This window comes from Dicentrarchus labrax, unplaced genomic scaffold (genome assembly GCF_905237075.1).
Source record: "Dicentrarchus labrax unplaced genomic scaffold, dlabrax2021, whole genome shotgun sequence".
In the NCBI taxonomy this organism is placed as follows: Eukaryota; Metazoa; Chordata; class Actinopteri; family Moronidae; genus Dicentrarchus; species Dicentrarchus labrax.
Genome location: NW_026136711.1, coordinates 28,547,705 through 28,564,167, shown reverse-complemented (window position 1 = coordinate 28,564,167; position 16,463 = coordinate 28,547,705). Strand labels below are relative to the sequence as shown.

The 16,463-nt window shown below is 38.8% G+C and overlaps 1 protein-coding gene across 1 annotated transcript in view; it reads right to left on the bottom strand.

The window, feature by feature from the left end:
- rap1gapb (RAP1 GTPase activating protein b) overlaps nt 1–16,463 on the bottom strand; it is a 95,396-nt gene that overhangs the window by 77,936 nt on the left and 997 nt on the right. The gene's annotated exons all lie outside the window — the stretch shown is intronic.

Sequence of the window (16,463 nt, the reverse complement as noted above, 5' to 3'; positions counted from 1 at the left end):
AATACAGGAGCTGAGGGATATGTTTTGTGGAGCAACAATTCAAAGCAAGTGACTGGAGGAAATCTGAAAATTGATACTGCTCTTGTATTTAGGCATTGAATGAAAAGGGTTATATCAGGTTATATTTTTGTATTTCTTTCCGGTTTGAGTTCCTCTTTCTCAAGATAATATTTTAATCATCAACTTTTTCCACTGAAGCCCAAAAGGGCAAGTAACAAGAGCAGTCACACCAGTCAAATCCCCAGTTTAACAATAAGTTTGTGAGTCAAATCTTATGGTCACCTTTAGAATATTCTTACTTTGCTACGAAGATGACCATGATTGTTCCCTAACCATAACCATGCGTTTATTATTGTAACCATCAAAACAAAGCTCCCCTAACTTAAACAAAGTACTTATTTTAACCCAAAATATGATCTGACCCTATAACCAATTTGTTTTTGCGACTAAACCATTTTCAGCAGTGATTTGTCCCCATTTTGGAGCACACAGACAAGAAAGTCGTCAGATCAGAAAAAGCTTCAATGTGTCGTTCTAGAGGGTACGTGCAAACAACTATGTCATTAAATTTGGAGGAATTGTTGAGAATATTGGTCCGAACTCCAAAAATAATTTGAATGCACCGTCCATGTAACCCATAGCCTGTCATGTTGCCCTCTGTAAACAAAGGTTATTGTTGCTGCAGAAAAGATGATCATGACACCAAACCATCTAGAATCAATACATTTTAGTCAAATGGTAGAGTTCCCAGAGGAATCAATCACAGCCAACACCAGCCTCGAGGCTGAGTAACAAACAGTGATGATAGACTATCAGGAGACTGCAAAAATATAAAATAAATTGTTCTGCCATAGCTCAGGTCCGTCAACTGGCACCTTCCTTCGGTAAACGCTGTCCCTTGCAATCATAGGTAGAGCTGCTGAGGTGAGGTTGTAGTGTAGACAGCACTAACTCATTACTGCATTATTCTGTTTTCCTTCCCTCTCTGCTCTCTAGGGAGCAGCGAGGCAACATTGCTTATCTCACTGACATTTCACAACAGCATAATCTCTGTAAGGCTGTGTGTGACTGAGCATAAGAAGGGAGTATGCGCGACGTACAACTAAAAAGCTAATGCTACTTTTTGCACTTTTTGATTTCTGAGTACTCTACAAGAGAAATACATGTAAATAACACCATCAGAAGCAAGCATTGACAAACAAATCACAATTGAAATATCCCTGTTGGCTTGTGTATACTGAATATTAATACGGTTTCCTGCACTCCTATTTGTGATTGCAACCTTGCTGCATGTTTGATTTCCCACCTGGGCTGTTAGGATTGTGGATAGAGATGTGTGTGACTCTGCATATATGCATTATTGATTTTGAAAGTAGAAATCTTCTGACCATTAGTGCATTATAAAATACGTCTCTACATTGTCACAGTCTTGCATCTCATTTGTCTTTAAGTCTTTATATAACCTCAGTGAGTTATTGGCCACTGTTTAAGGAGTAATTTGATTCCAACATCTGCATTTGTGTGGCAGGGAAAAATGAAAGGGAGAGAAACTGAGAAGTAAGAGATGTTTTTGGATATGCAGCAGTCTGAAGGCAAACAGGTCATCATCGTCATAAGGTCTGACTCATGTCTCCTGCAGGCTTGTAAGCGATGCACTGAGGTCCAGGCTCTCCCAAACTCCCATTACGTCATCATAACGCTGCATCACTGGACTGTCTGGCCCTGGCCTGGATGTAGCATCCATTCTGTCATTTTATTACATCTGACAGGCTGAGGTTTACATAAAAAGAAGGCTTAGATTTACATCACTGGCTTCTTTTCAATATTGTCCATTAATAAACTGCACTACAGAGCCTTTGGCAGAACTTCCTTCAGCAGGTGCAGTCTGCATAAAATATCTGTCTCAAGTAATTTTGCCTCACATCCAAGCTTCAGATCTTTTCTTACAATGGAAAAAAAGCTTGGTAAGATAATTACACCTGTTCCAAGCACATCTGTCCCTTGCCTTTGCCACTGTGTCAGGCTCTAAACTACTACAGACGCTACTGGGTAAAACCGTTGATTGTCAAACTTGTTTCAGCGTGGTGTTTTACTTGCAGTGCAGCAGTTAGTGAGTTTGATCACACCAATCAGAATTCAACACACCATAGAGTGTTTTCTGTTGCCCATGGTGGGCTGTCAGACCTGAAGGAACATTCAATAGGGGACTATCACGTCTGAGCAGCACAAGGGCAGAGGACGCAGACTGGAATCGCTCAATTCATGATACCCCGGGCTTCAGAGGCAGATATGGTAAGTTCGTAGTGCTGTTATTAGATCTTACTGTGTGTAGAGTCATCATGTCATAGTTAGCTATGCCGTGCCGTTCTTCAAGATACACAAGTTGACAGCTCTGAGGATGTAAGCAGAAGTACCGTCCCTTGTGTGTGTGTGTGTGTGTGTGTGTGTGTGTGTGTGTGTGTGTAAGACAGAAATTTAACCAATAGCTCAGTTGCTAGATATGAATCTGCCAAAGGCAAGGCTACCGCATTGTACCCAAAAGGTGTTGAACTGAAGGTTAACATTTTATGATGCCTACATAAGAATATAATGCTGTAAGTAAATAATAATAACCAATTGGACATTGGTGGACATTTATATAATATATAATATGCCAAAGCCTAGACTACTCCATCCTATATGAGAGTTTCTGGACTGAAGATTAAAATGAGATTTCTTTTTATTCTACCTACATATACTCATATTGACTCGATTTCCTTTACATTCATGTTGACAGCAGCAGAGGACATCACATTGAAATTGATGCATAGAAAGCACAAACTGGTGCATAAAAATTCATCAGAATGCAGGAAATGAAGTGTCAGACACTCAATATCTCATGAAGGCAGGCATGGGCATGGGGCCACTGGCAAGGTGTCTCTAATTTTTCCACAATGAAGGTGGCAGCCTTATTCAAAGCACTTCTTCCTTGCACATGCAGGGCCATTGGGCTGTTGATTACAGCCTTTTTATGTATCCCATTTCACAACAGTTTGTATTTGTAAAATTACAGCAAAAGACAAAACCCATAGCTTGGACAAGGGCTGTTTGATTGCAATCTCTTAAATAGGTTTGTGCTTTTCTCTGCTCTGTTGGATTTGGTTACTGTAGTACTTTCTACTTTGTACTTTCTCATGAAAAAGATTTAACATTATGTACCTTACCAAAGCAACCAAATCATGATCCGATCATTATAAAGTCATACTACAAGTATACACTTATCTTTTTTTTACCTGTCATTAATTCCGGGGGCTAACGGGCATTCTGGCTCCATTTTGACAAAAATAAATGTATAAATTAATAATGTAATAATGTAATGAATGATAATGGTGATTGGTGGCCAGAAGGTAAGTGCTTGGGCGCACCAGCATGTGCATTATCACTTTTCGTCTTGTGTGCGTTTGTCTGTGTGGAGTCAGAGGTTGCTGTCATTACACTACTTAATTACAGAGGTGACAAAGTCCTCATGCTGCATGAGTAATGGAAGGGATTGTGCAGCCAACACTGCCCATCAGCCCCAGAGTGCTGGGATGACTCTCATCAGTAAACTCATCCTGACCTTTCAACAGTTCCAGAGTCGTCCATTCCCTTTTCTTCCCTTCAACAGAAACACAGCGCAAGAGAATATCCTTTGTTTGCATAACAAGTAATCTTCAGAGAAGCTGCAAAAGGATTTCACTTAAGAGATCCTGTCTAATCAATGAACACTGTACAGCTCTCAGCAGAAGTGGATCGATTTAGTATCAAATAAAGAGAGTCTAACTCCTGAAGCCTTGTTGTCTTTTGATGAACTGACATACCCGGTGTGTATTTTTTAGTCAAAATAAAACTTGCGCCTAGCGACACACCAACAGAGAATTATCATATTCGTCCCACAACTTTATTGATTTGGTTCTGTCACATCAGTGTCATTACCAGCAGCACAGGCAATTTTATTCTGCAAAAAAGCTCTGATAAACTCAAGCTGTACTTTGATACTTTTATGGCACTGACTGAATTGCGTCGATACTACCAAGTTTCGAAGAATGTCTTGTCATTTGGTAACAAATTTTGATACCAACGGAGTAAAACTTTTTTTTTTACCACAAGCTGCTTATATACACATACAACTAGTGAACTTTGTGCTGCTTGTTAGCCAACAACTGCAGCTAACCTGTATCCTCTTATTGGTGAATCCATTCCCCTCATCTTCCGGAAACCGTGGCACATCCTCTCAGACAGTAAGAGGTCTTACTTACTCTGCCACCATTTCCCAGTATTTCCTTCTTTGGGTGAGACTAGATGTATTGCTGACATACTGTTATTACTGTTCCTTTGACTGTTATTTATACATTTTATATAGTCCAGTACTGTACAAATATTCAGTTTTATTTCATAATTTTTACAATGTTTCTCCAGCTGCTCTCAGGTCTTGCAACAGCTTCCTCCTTTGAAGTGAGTAATTATAGTGTAATGTAAACTAATTTTATAAAATTGGTATCATTCAGGACCCAGTCATGAAGTCAAGGTATCAGTACCGGTATTGAATATTTTTGAACAATACCCAGCCCTAGCAGACAGACAAAGTTAGCAACAAGCTGGTGAAAATAGTGGAGCATTTAGCAGCTAAATAACCAGATATTACCCTCAGGAGTCGGGGGAGACCAAAACAGAGCAAAAAGAAAAGTGAAAGTTGAACTCACATTCGCTAGGTGACAGTGAGCACCTTAACACCAGCAACATCATGAAGAAGTGTACTTTAGGGTTCAGAGTAATAGTGTTTCAACCCAAATGGGTGGGTCGCTTCAAATTTTAACTGAATTCCGAGTAAACTGACAAAAGAAAATACAAATTAATGCTTGATTTCATACACTACCGTTATGTGATTATTAGGAGTTGGCTCATCAAGATAAGCAGTATGTGGCGCCAATTCTCGGAAAAACATGACGTAATTAAAATAGCACCAGTCAAACCTCAAATGGTGAAAAACAATATATGGATATATATGGAATAAAATAATATATGGAAATATGCCATGTTTGTTTTGTGTATTAATGTGAAGTAGCCTAGTGAAGTACTTTGATGGTTTCATTACCAGTGCTGTAAACCAGACAAGAAAAAAACAGAAAAGAAAAAAACACTGGCTCCTCTACACACATGTCATGCCCTTGGTTATTACTCCAACAATACCAGCCAATCCTGTAAACCTCCGCTCTAATGTGCACTGCTTTGGTACAGCATGCATGTGGATTTGACAGTTTTTACAAATATAGACCATAAGGAATGTGTCATCCTCCACCTCAGCGCAGAACCCCAGGCGGCTAATGTTTTTGTTATTTAGAGGCTCCCACTGTGACCCTATGTTTCATAACCAATTTAAATAAGCTAATCATTGTGCACATTCTAAACTGTGATAAACATGATTACTCTGAGAAATGTATGAGAGATAAATGAGCAGTCATTATCATAATTTCAAACACATTTATCATTTTATATTCTCTAGCAGCCCAGTGTTCCTGAAGAAAACACTGATTTGGGCTGTTTTTTAAGTAATGACACCCTGGAGTTCAAATCAGAGTCGAAGCTCACAAATCTTTTGTGCCATACAATATTTCACCTCACAGATTGTTATCTTCACAGAAAAATCATTTGAGATTCTAAGAACATATCTCAGTCTGTAAGTGCTAAAAGGCTGCAAGACAAAAAAGAGCATTTCCAGACACCTCCACACTGTATATTCAAAAGTGTATACAATTTGCAGCAGCCCTGCAGTTATAATAGCACAAAACAGTCTCCAATTGAATCCAATGCACTTCAACAGCACAACAAACCTACAGCCCCCAAAATTACTATAGATTGCACCATAACGGATGAACACCTCTCATAATCTTAATGAAAGCTGACAAGCATATGACAAGAATACGACAAGCTTCATAAAGGCTTATTGCAGCATTCACTATACAGTTAGTTACTGTAGGTGTATATTTAAATAATGCGGCACAAGAAAGACACCATCCAAAAGCGGAGGGAATATTGTCAAAAGATGAAATACATTTCTCCGTTCAAACAGATTGCAGAGAGATACCGTCTAAACAGAACCAAACACACAACGCATTTATGACAACACAGCCATACAGAGGTCAGATAGGAACTTCAATTTCAGGTAGTGATAGTAAAGGATGTTTACCATATAACTAAAATGCCAACAGTCTTAGAAAAGCATCTGACATTTACTTGCAAGGGGTCAAAACAGTCTTTACTTGGTGCATTGACTGATAAAATTAAAGGCCAAGAGATGTGTTCTGAAGTGCAAAATTTAAATTGCAAGAACCACGTGTAAATTTAATTACAACTTGCATAATTAACAGAGTCTTCAAAAGCTGCAGCAAGTGCAGGTTTAAGCCAGTGACTGTTGTTTTCACCAGCTACAATGTGTCACCAGTGAATTTACTTCATGCTTATTCTGTAAGAAGGTGAAACAAAAGAATATTGCAGCTGTTTGAAAGCTTATTATGCCTTCTGTATCTGGGTTTATGCACATTTTGAACATTTTTGTGGAAGAACACCAAGATATCCTGTCACAAAACAGCTACAGTGTCATAGTAGCACTACATGTTGTCAGTCAGATATCATTGGACTGTGTATTGGCAATACGATAGGTATCATGATACAGGGGTTATAATTCTATATATTGCAAACCCTTAAAGTAAGGTAATATATTGTAATTTTAAAAACAAAAATTGGGATGTGCATCTGTATTTATCACAGTCCCTGTAACATCTAACATCATAGCCCTAAAATATCACAATACTGTTTATCAAGTGTATCAAGATTTTCTTTCATCCGCAGATCGTCATTATTACCATAACCGTCCAACTATAGCAATGGTTATCAATACATATGACAATGTTGTGATTATGTTTGAATATTAGAGTGAAAATGTATCTGTATCTATAATGTAAATATGTGAAATGTATCAGTAATGAAATATCTTAATAAGTGAGCTGAATTGATTGAGCATTATTGCCGCCTTAAACAAACAAACAAACAAAGAAAAATTAAATGACTAATGCACAAACAAGCAACAGTATTGAAAAAAGAGAGAAAGCTAGAGCTTACATGGGGGTCAGTAGCCCAGACTGAACCTTGTGCACAGTCACCGTCTGCAGATTAACATTGTTCTACTCACGGTTCCAGGTCTTAGCTATTAAGATAATGAATTGCTGCTGCTCGTGTATGACAGATGCCCAAGACTGCTTCTCTAAACCTCTCCACAAAATGTGTCACCTAAATTGAAATCTGGTTTCTTTTCAGAGCATCTGGGCCGATGCTCCTCAGGAGGACGGAGGTGGAGATGATTCGGCTGCTTGTGAGTCAGGATGAAACCTTGTATCCAGCCATTCTGCAGCAAAAAAATGTCAAAACAGAGGTATTCGTTGAAGAAAAATGTGAAAGTGTGATAATGTGCTGTATAATGCCCTGTCCCGGCAAACAAGAATGTAATGAAGGTGGGGAATTTTTTGATAACATGCTCTGTCTCTGCCAGGGTGCTGATACCTAAAGGATAATGGATTCCATGTTGCTGTGAAACACAGTGGGAAAAGCTATCAAAGAACAAACCAGTAGCACAAGGAAAAATAAATAGTGACCTTCCGAAAATGCTAATTGCAGACCTGTATTTGTGAGTGCAATGTTTGCTCTTAGGCATTCATTACATATGCAAAAAAAAAAAACATCCTTTCTATTATTGGAAGAGGAAAATGATCGAACTGGTCTAGTGCTTCTATCTGGCAATAAAGCAGTTACCTGAAATGGGATCTCTGGTAACACCACAGAATACAATACAAGTTTCCTGATGGCTCAGAGTGCCTCTATTTCTCAGGTTTATCACCTCACAAAGACACTGTAAGGAGCTGCATTAAAGTGCTTCACTGACAAGAGGACGTACAGAGGATGAAAAGAGGACGTGTTTGTTGTTTTGGTTTTTTACATTTTTCTCTTTTAAGGTGAGATTTTCATTTACAGTTATTTATTTTTCTTTGCGTGATAAAATGTAGCAGCAGGATAGAAAGCTGTAGAACACACTCTGGGCTTTTTTATGAACATTACAATATGGCAGTTCTACTGTTACGGTTGTTTTCTCTCATATCCCATCTGCTGATTCTTCTACACTGTATATCATTATAGCATTATTTATATAGCACTGAAGCAAACACAGGGAATAAAAGAATAAGCATAAGCAGTGAAAAAAACAACACAGTAAAGCAGTGTTTGAACTGGACCAAAAAAGGTTACAAATACCTTAATTCAGTACAACCCCAATCCTAACCTTAATTCTTTTGCCGTTTTTTACCCTTTTTTAACAACAACATTTTCAGTGCTTTTTTTCTTAGCATTTAATGTGTTTACATGGAAACTCAATTACACAGGCATTTGGGAGCAACTCCTCAGCTCTGCTGTACACAGGGGTTTGTAAAATAAAGTTATTTTTAGGCCATTATTTCACAACTTTTATTGTATACCCCTCGTAAAAAATAAATAAACTGAGGTACATACCTTGGTGACCTCAGTGGTGGGTAAGGCGATGCTCACCAGAGGTGGCAGTACACAATAAGAAGTAAAGGTGGACAAAATTGGACAAAATCTGAGGTGCTGGTACTGGTGGGCACTCCCCTATTTCAGACACTGAAGCAAAGAAAACAAAAAAGTAAAGAGAGAAATATATCTGTAGGGATAAAAAAAAAAAAAGCAAGGGAAGAAATACATAAAGCATAAATCACATAAGGAAAGGAAGAGCTAACCTTTACAGTAATCTTCTTATTATTGCATTTCCTATGTGAAAGTAAATGTACTGTACCTCTGAATAAGGTAAGGGAGACATTTGTGTGAAAATTGGAACAAATATTAGCTTTAGAGGAGCCATTGTCTGTGGTTTTAAAATTGCAGGCTTAAGACTAGTGATTTGTGATGACACTGAACTCGTGTCTCCGACTGGAGACCGCTAGAGCTGCAGATGGCTGATATAATGAAGTCACACTCAGACACCTAATTAGGGTCAATTAAGTGTAGGTGTCTGTAATTGTGGAGACTAGTGGGAAACAGTTCGAAGACAGACAACTTCAAATGCTGCTCCCACTCTCCAATCTAACTACTTTCTAATATTCTCTTCACTTGGCTGCATTTATGGTAACATAAAACTAATTTGAAAATATACCTGTACCTCTCACTTAACACTCAAACTTATAGTGTTTATTTAGTGAATGTTTCAGTGATGGTGTTTTCCTTACTGCCAATATTCTCTATTATGTCCTTCTACAGTCATTACCATAGCCTTTAAGATTTCTAGTTATCTGTTTGTGTCTGCCTCTCCTCTTCGGCCACATTCTCCAGGCTCTTTCATTGCCTTTTCCAGTCTCACCAGATGCCCTTTCCCCTTTTTCACATCACCTGACTACCTCACCCGTCTACACACCTGTTCCCGCTTCCCTCATCTGCTCCGGGCTGACAGTGTGAGATCCCTGTTTTAAGCCATTAAATTACTGTCGGTCCACATGCATAAACTATGGAGCAACAGAGATAAAACTTCTTATCTGACTCTGGGGAAGACACAATTGCCTTGCCTTCCCTGCCCACCTCTTCACGTGCATCTCATTTCCTTGTCAGCCTTGCAGATTCTTAATCCACTCATACTCTGTCAGTTCATCCTAGCTGTTTTGTGAGTTTCTCACTGTATGCAAACTTTCATTACCTTAATGTTAACCTGGGCCTCTGCCTACCTGCAACCACCTGCAAGCCTTGATGTATTATTAAACCACTGAAATCATCCTGTTGCCTCAACTGTCTACATCTGGGTCCTTCCCCTGTTGTCAATCTCCCTCGCTGCAGTGACATGTTGAGTGAATGTGAAGGGTTGCATCATGGTGTATCATTCTGTCCAAACCTTTAGATAAACATGAATTTATATCTGCTGTATGGCTGCCCTCACCAAATCCAGGTAGCATCAAAATTATGTTTTACTTTCTGAAAATGCTGTTTCACGACAGATTGAGTAATTTGCAATGGAGATATTTACAGTAGGCTACAACCTAGTATATTTTAGCTAACATTAGCTATTAGTTAACCATACCCATATTTTTCTAATATGAGCTAACCTATCATTTCCTAACAGCAGTCGCTCAATATTCTAGTGGTGGTTATAAGCATGGATAAAGGTTGTTGCTATGTGACTTTCTAAAAGATTACTTTTTAAGCTACAGTAGCGCCTGCACCCTGTCCAATATTAGAAAATAAAATGCAATTTGTCCCATATTTTCCCACCATACTCTAATGCATAGGCCTACACTATGTTTTCATATGCTTGGAATGACATGAGAAATAATAAAAGCAAAAAAGAGTTTCACCAGATGACACATCACAGAGAAGTATTAAATCAGAGAATGACACCTAGAACAACAAGCAAGTTAACTGTCTATCAACATCACTGTTGCCCTCTTTACTACGTCCGAGCAGCACAAGGGTAAAGGACACTGAGTCATTTTGACAGACCAAACATTATGTCCATGTCTAAGGTCTGATGTTTTAATTCTTAATATAACTGATGTGACTTTGCTTTACTTTTACTGACTCTTTATGTCCTTAACATTCATGTTGAGAGGAGCAGAGCAGCCCACTTGATTTCAATTCCCCAGGCACGGGGCCACTGGCAAGGTGTACCTTATTTTTCCACACTGAATGTGGCAACCCTAATATAGACAGACCATTCATCTTGTATTGATGCTAACAAACTAAATCATTGCTCATAACTCATTGCAATGTCTGTTGCATTCTGGAGCGGGGGACACTGGCGTGGAGCGATGCCAGAATGGGCACCAGAACCAGAGCTGGGCAAGTGGGCAACACAATTTGGCTCAGCAGCCTCCTCGGACACTGTGGCTGAGACAAAGAGAAGAAGAAGGTAGGATGAGGAAAAAGAGAGAGTGACTGAGCGAGAAGCTGAAGAAGAGTAAATATCGGTCAGATTTTTAGTCGCTGGTAAGAGCTTTGCAAAAAAAAAGTTTTTTTTAATCACAATCAAATGCACATGCATAGCCTTTATTTATGACAGTAATTGCATTGCAATCCGAATTGCCAAAAATACATTTTTTAACCAAATACATGTCTAACTGACTTTGTTCTCATTAACTAAAAGATAAGATATCAAAGGTGATTTTGTGAGAGTATGTAGGTATAAAAAAAAAACATCCTCAAAACAGCAAAAGGAGCTTTTTTGAAAACTGCATCACATTTGGGTGAGAAAAGAACAGGATGTTGATTGTTTGAAACTGTCAGTCAGTGAGGGAGAAATGTTTTCACTCTTGTTATAGTCTGCGTCAGTTGCTTTTGTCCATGCACAGAAGCGAGATGGTTTTTCCTGAGCGAGGCAGGCCATTTTGTTGTACTTTACAATGTATACATGTGGCTATAAATTGGCCTGTTCACATTTCTTTAGCAGAGTGCTGTGAAGCAATGGATTTCCTGCTTGGCAAAAGTGGCATTGATCCCTCCTTTAGTACAGCAGCAGGAAGTTCTTTCAGGGTAATCAATGGGGCAACTCATTAATCATTACTGTAAGGTAAACAGAGACTCGTCTTGCTGTTGTTCACTATTTTGTTTAACTTTTGGCAAAGGCAAACACAGATGATGGCCATAGCTGACCGAAAATAGACTTAAAAACAACACAAGTTCATGGTCCCTGTCCCCCACAGGGAGAGGGGGGAGGGTCTGGTACATATGCAAACATGACATGACACAAAAAACAATATTTTCCATTTACATTTACAGGAGCTTTACAATCACAGCTATACAGTTTTTCACTAATTCCTCTCATTTTGGCTCATGATGCTAAACATACAAAAAATTGCCCTTTCATCTTTACAACCTTTCATCCTGTGAAAATCAATGTCTCTTTGATTCCGTGTAGGATGAGTCAACTTGAGAATCAAAATTTTCACCTGTGTATTTGCAGAAAGGCGTGTGTGTGTGTGCACTGGTGGACTAGGGAGGATGATTGCTTTCCTCTCGTGCTCCCATGTTGGATAAAAACCTCTTGGATGTCCCTATGGTAGATAAAACATGATAACGTGCCCTCTAGGGTTCTAATCCTAACCCTGAGTCCCCCACTGTGTGTGTGTGTGTGTGTGTGTGTGTGTGTGTGTGTGTGTGTGTGTGTGTGTGTGTGTGTGTGTGTACGTGTCTGTGAGAGAGAGATCAGAGGTCACTTGTGAATATTATTATTAGTCATACTTATTACCACTGTTATTGTTAGTATTGTTGCAGCTGTGCATTCCTGTCTCTCTGTCTCTACTTTCTCTCTCTGTCGCTATACAAATAAAATTTTATTGAATTGAACTGTAAAAAAGACTCGTATTAGTTTAGTGCCACCTTATAAATCTTTTGCCAAATAGTCTTTGTGTTACTGTAGCCTATAGTATGGAAGAAAGTGTTTATAACAGTCACTGCCTTTGCAATGAACCACCAAAAATCCATGATCGTGGTTTTTGTTCTACATCCTCACACAGATACAATCTAACCCACTGTAGATTCATTTCTTAATTGGAAACCTGTATCCTTAAGCCCTATTCGCACTGGACTAGTATTACCTGGGGACTAGTAATTTGTAATAATTGCGGAGGTCATCTGTGATCTTAATCCTGTGCGAATCTGCCATGTCCATAATTTGTAAAGTAAAAATTCCACCGCAAATTACCTACCATATTTCGTCAAACACAGAGGTCATGTGATAATATCAGTCCCGTGCGAATCGGCATCTCTGTGATTTGGGGTCGTTTTTTGGTTTTTTTAAGGTTTTTTGTGTTTTCCGCGCCTTTTTTCTGCCTTTTTCCCGGTCGAGAATTTTGGAGGCTGCGTTAGAGGTACAGGTAGCCCCTGTACAGACAGGCACTGGAGCAAGAGGTCTTTGTAAATACTTTCCCAAACTGTGTGGTTGTGCACAATTTGATCAAATTGCTTGCTTGAATTGGTAATGTGGTTCACCCCACACAGCAATTAAACTCTCTCTCTTCGCTCGTCCAATGCCGGGTTTTTTTCTTTGCAGCCATTGTTCTTGTCGTCCAGGAAGCAGATGTTACGCATAGGTTACGCAGAGCCTTGACATCATATCCGGGGGATAATGTCAGTAAATTCGAGTTAAAACACAGACTCCGCTTATCCCATGTGAATGTGCCGCACAAAACACAAACATGGTGGGGTAATTACTAAATCACATGAGGTCCCCAGGTAAAACTAGTCCCTACCCATGCTTTGTCAGACACTTTCAAAAGCTGATCCATACAAAGTTATAGCTGTTAAAGACAAATACAAGTGGAAGAAGAGCGAAACCCGCAGTAAGCATTTAAGATTAACATTTTGCATGTACATTGCTGCAGAGAATATCTGTTTGATTTGATAATTAAGTTAAATGCGTAAATATAATTCCCAGACAGACTCTGGCATGTCTTCCAGCCCCGTTCTAGGTCTACTGTGCCTTCATAAGGAATATAAAATAAGAGACAAAAGGCAACAAAAAACTTGGCACTTCTTATGAATAATGTAGGAATCCCTCCAGCCAGTCATTAACAACAGCCACCCTTCCTCCCCGATTCATCAAAATCAGGCCAGTGGTGTATCAGCTATAGCCTCTGAGAGTCTTAAATTTTGATCTTTATTAATTGCATCCTTAACCTGCCAATATGTGTCATATTTATATAACGAGAACAGTGAAATGTTTTTCAACAGCTTTCAGAGGAAAAATGCTTTGACAGAGCAACATCCTTGAATGTTGAATACTTATAAAAGGAACACAGTATGTAACATTTTGGGATATTTGTTTCTTTTAAAGCTACAGAACTCTGGATTTATTAACAAGCATCTTGTAAAAGCAACATGACCTTATTATGATTTAAACAACATTTATTACAGTCACTAAGAGTTATTGGCTGTGGGTCATTCAGAGGATATTTGCATAGGACATTATGTAAAAATGCTTGACTTTGAGGCAGCATTGAGTTTGTTTACAGTATAAATATGGGTTATGAAAAGCCCACAAAGTGAAACCGGAATAATGCCCGTACAAGAGAAACTAAAAGCTTTAAGGATTACTGGAAACACATTATCAGAGCCACTTAAGGTAAAGACGTGTCAATAGCGGGGCAAGAGCATATCCGCTGCAACATTAACAGGAAGAACAAAGGAGAGCCTACAGAAAGCAGGACAGGTAGCATAGGTCATTCAAGCGAAAAGGTTTGTTTTTGATAAATGAATCCATTTGCTTTCACAGAGGAAAAGTGTTTGCTCTGAATTTGTGCATTTTCTTTTGTTTACTCAGTAGGTGCCACAGAATGAGAGTGAAAATTAAGGATTTGCTTCTGTGTTAATTGATCTGATGCAGAGTTGGTCGTTAGTTTCATTCATGTATTTTAGGTTACAGGAGCAACTGTGCAGTTAGATGACATTTGCTGAGCTGCATGATTTCAATCATTTAATGCAATTTAATCTTTTGGTTGAAAGGCCAAATATGTTTATTTTATTGGCGTTTTGGCTAAAAAGAAAGTACAGAGTGAAAGGGGGGATTGAAATAAGCTTTGATTGTCCAACAGTTTCCAACAATATCCCTTTTAACCTCTGCTGATTGCGTTGCTCCCTGTGTGAGCACAGTTCTATGATACTGGCATCATTTTAAACCATTAGAGGTGGTTACTTTCAGGTGGTAACTTCACCATCTGGGTTTGTGGTAACTTTAAGTGGCCTTCTTTCATGAGGAACAATAGTTTCCACACATGGAGCCTGAAGCAAAAAGCTGAGTGGGTCTTTTTGCTTTCAGGCCTCTTGATTGACATATACACGACTCTACTGTTTTTATTATTTTAAATATTTGACATTCTGTTCTGTGAGTGTTCATTTCTCATGTAAAAAACATTCAAATGTGTCATTTAGAAAAATTTGAGAAGGGCATTTTTATTGTGCCGCTATAGCTAATTTGTGTGAATATGTCCAAATAAATGTGCTCTAAGGAGGAAAAGTCTAAATTGACCAAGAAACAATTAAACTCTACACAGATTATAGACTCTCAATTATTCCTATTTGCTCTTGTTAGACACTATTGTGTTGTGTGTCTGTATTTGGTCTAAATCATCAAGCTATCAAACAAAGTTTAGGCATCTTTGGATTATCTGGAGATGAAGTCTGAGGTTCTGTACATGGTGATCTATGTCATATCATCTGACTCTTATATAAATAAAAAACTAAACATTTTAATTGACCAGAACCTACATTTAAGGATAGATCATTTATTTAAAGAGCACTATACAATTTGCCTCTCATTCACCCATTCACACACTGATGGCAGTGAACTACCATAAAAGGTACTGACTTAATCATTGGGAGCAATTTAGGATGAGCCACAGCTACCCTCTTTTTCCAAAAAGAAAAAAAAAAGATCAAGGCAGTTTAGGTTCTGCCTGACTGTTCAAGTCTATCCAGAAAAATGTTTCATCCTCAATTTCTGGACTAGTTCTTTGCGCTCTAACCTAACCAAGTAGTTTTTGTGGCTAAACCTAACCAAACGGCAACCAACCTTAACCACGAAAAAAAGCTTTATCTTGAAAGTCTCATCGGACATGTGTTACTCCTATCTTGACCGGACATTGCATGTTAGTTACTGTTAACTACAGTAGAGCCCTGTACGTCCCGAAATGATGCTAGAGGAGCACCTAAAGGTCATATTTTGAAGCGTAGGGTATCTGACGAGTTGGGAGTGAGAGTGTTGTCTTTTACAACATCTGACTGGTAGGTTAATCCTCCATTTAGCAACATGGGGGTCAACTGCAGATAAAAGAAAAGACACTTTGTTTGACTCACTTTTCCCTCCACTCAAGAAGCTGCAAAGATTAAAGTCAGTTGTAATAGATGTTGGCGGAAGAACACAGCCGGTTTGACATTCAGAAAAGGTGATGGACCCGACCACCCAAGGTTATAGTATGTGCCCGCAGCCTGCTGAGCCTCCAGGACACCCAGAACTAGGGTTGCATCTCCGACTGTGGAGGTGATCATTAGGATGCAGGCAGGCATTTATTCCCCAGATGGACTATGGAAGCAATTACATTAATAATGAATCAACTGCTCACTCTTCTTCATTTTCTGATGGTGTAAACTGGAAAACTACTCAAATATCTGCTTTAGCCTAATGCTGTAAAGTAGAATCAATAGTTTCCAATATTGATGAACAATCACATAAAAACACACCAATCACATACACTCATTAAAACATATTCAGGAGCAACCAAGAACTACCACAGCTTTCCACCAGCTGTTGAATGCCTTGTTCCCATATCCACGCTTAGATTTTCCACAGACAGGAATTCAAACCAGAACACTTCAAAACAAAAGCTAATTTCTGTAACCAGCATGCT